This window comes from Austrofundulus limnaeus, unplaced genomic scaffold (genome assembly GCF_001266775.1).
Source record: "Austrofundulus limnaeus strain Quisiro unplaced genomic scaffold, Austrofundulus_limnaeus-1.0 Scaffold150, whole genome shotgun sequence".
NCBI classification, from domain to species: Eukaryota; Metazoa; Chordata; class Actinopteri; order Cyprinodontiformes; family Rivulidae; genus Austrofundulus; species Austrofundulus limnaeus.
The window spans coordinates 1121843-1124877 of NW_013952552.1; positions in this window are offsets into that span (position 1 = coordinate 1121843).

The following is a 3035-nucleotide window of genomic DNA, read 5'->3' on the forward strand; positions in this document are numbered from 1 at the left end:
CTTTCTACTCCTTACGTTTTTAAAAGAAGCAAGAAGTAGAAAGTCATTATTTTTATTTCATTTTTGCTTGTTTTCATTCCAGCTTGTTATTGTAATCATAAGCACAGACACAAATCACGACACCTCCTAAATAGAGTGAATTCAATTGTGTTTGAATGAGAAGTATAAATATATAAAATTCTGATACCCTATTAGTTTGTACACAGACAAATCATGTCAGCAGGACATTATCAATAAAATAAAAGGACTGTACTTAAGAAGTATTTGTATTTCATGAATTATGTTATTGCATTGTGCCGCAGTCCTCAGATAGATTTCCATTTTGGAGAAAAGGGTTGGGCAGCCTTGATATATGTATAAAAACTGAAACAGTTACATCCTAAATTTAACGTAAATTAATTATCTTAATACGACAGTCATTTCTACATTTATTTGGGGGAGGTCACCTCCCCCATAGATTTTTTATGGAAAATCTGACTGCTCATTTTAAATCAATACTTTTACTTTTAATACTTAAGTATAAAAAATATCAGGTACTTTAAGACTTTTACTCAAGTAATATTCCTAAAGGAGACTTTAACTTTTGCCGAAGTAATTTTTTGGCAAGATACTTTTACTTTTACTCAAGCATCACTTTGTGGTACTTTATACAACACAGGGCATTAATTCATTATATTTTGACAAAATGCAATTTTTGCACATTTAAATCAAAATCCTATCTGCCTTTTTCTCCACATTCCACTTTTGGACTTAATCCTCATTTTGATGTGATGGGTCACAAATGTGCTTTGTTATTTACCTCTGTTGAAAGTTTTGGAACTTCTCAGAAAGTCCAAATTTACAGTGGAGGATCAAGAGTTAATATATATTCATCAAATCTTTATAAATACTTTTCAAGATGATCTTTGCATGGATAGATCAAGTTTTCAGAAACAACTGGTGTACTCTGATTTATAATTCCTGAAAACGGTTCCCCATACCCTATTATCTTATTATCTGTTTAAACACATTTCCTAATTTCGAGTATTTTAAAACTTGCATTTTAAATGGCTGCCTGTCTTTCTGATAACACCACAGGACTTAAATTCTGTAATAAATAACTAAAGAAATTCATGCACACTGAAGCACCTGGTGATAAAAATAGAAGGGAAAGGAGTTTGGTGGAAAAGCTGTGCCAAAATGGAGGGTGGAAACCAGATTGACCCCAAAGCTCACTATTCTCCACAGCTTGGTCAAAGAACTCATAAACACACAAAAGGATGAACACAAGACTACAGTACTGCACACACATACTGGGCTTCTCCTCATTTACATGCTTTAAGCAACAATAATCAAGCTTGTCAGCCTGAGGCGTCTACCGTCAATTTCCTCTCTCTCTTCTTACTTGAAGCACAAACACATTCTTTACCTTTGTCACAACAGAATATATTGCCAAATCAGCCAGCTTTCCTGCAAGAGAGGGAGGTTTAGCTGAAGATATGACCATGAAAGCTTTTAACATCTTCTTAGATCTTTTCCAACCTGTGGTTTCAGAAAAGCCTGTTTGCCATCATCACCTCGCCATCCCTAAAATCTGATGGTATTACCTTGGCACCATCATATAGCCTCAGCCAATCAAATTATCCACTTTAACCCTAACATTTATGTATATACAGGCTTAAGTGCTGTATTTACAGCCCCTGTAAACACTTGACTTCTATATGTAGACTTCAGCTTTAGCTCAGCTGAAAGGAGCACATGTGATCCTTGTCTGCTCATCAAAATATGAGAAAATATGAGTCTTAAAAGGGTCAGATTATCTGAGCGGGAGAAGGTCTGAAAACTTGCTCTCAGGAGCATTAAGCCGAAAACTAAGAGAGGAGCAGTCGAGCTGGAGGTGGGTGCGTGGAGGGGGTTGGAGGAGAAAAGAAAAACTGTTTAATTTAACCAAACTGAGGCCCTGAGAGGCGCACAGCACCGGAGGCTCCGAGCCAAAACAACCTCTCCGGGGCCAAGAAAGCCTAAAATGGCTCCCACCAAGCAGCGCCATCCCAGAGGAGAAAGAAACAAGGAGGAGAAAACAGAGGAGAGGATTTAGCTGAAACAGTGGATTGGAAAGACTTCAGCATTGATGACTTTCTGAGAGGCAGGGGTGGGGGGTGGTGCTCGCATGGGGACACAAAGGCTTTAATATGTCCACCGAGACATGGGACAGTACACACTGAGCATGTATGCATGCGGGCCTGATTGTGGGACCGTGGGGAATTGAATGACCATATGCGTGTTATTTACACCTCGGTTCGGACATACAGGCAACTCTGGAGGGCTTTGGTTAATAGTAAGGGTAAATCAAGCCTCTGACACATTGCCCCCCCACCTCTTTCTCCACCTCTCAAAAAACACACAAAACAAAAGGCAGAGGAGACAAACGCAGCATTTATTTGGGCGGGGAAGACCATGCTGCCCCTATTCAGGAGCTGTGGGACTAAGTGACTGGCCGACTGCATTAAACAGTACATAGAAGTCAAGGCAGGCAGATGCTGGGTCGGATAATAGCTTTACTGACAGCTTATGGACCCATCTGCGACGCTTTCTGCTGGGCTAAGAAAAACTGTGCGTTTGCGTAAAGTCCGTGTGAATCTTGTGTGAGTGGGTGTTGTGAGTGGGTGTGTGGGAGGAGGGGTGGAGGATAGCAAACTCACTTGACTTGCTAAGAAGTTCCAACATTCACAGCTGCTCATACTGTGTGTAGCTTAGAACATGAATATACTGAAGAAAAAGTGGCAAACCGCCATCAATCAAAGCCTTGTTATGATGGAAAACATGGCACGAGCAAAGTCTTCAGGAGTGTGAAGCTGTCAGTAAGGACCACACGTAGCACAGCAGGGGGTGTGGAAGGGAATGAGGAAGTAGTTACCTGTCATTTGTAGCTAAATGTGTTTCTAACCCTGTTTCCTGTGTACCGCTGGGGGAGATATGACCCTCGAAGGCACCTTGACTCTGCAGCTCTTCTGTCTTTTATTAACAAAAAAGTACCTCTCAGCAGTATTCAAGAA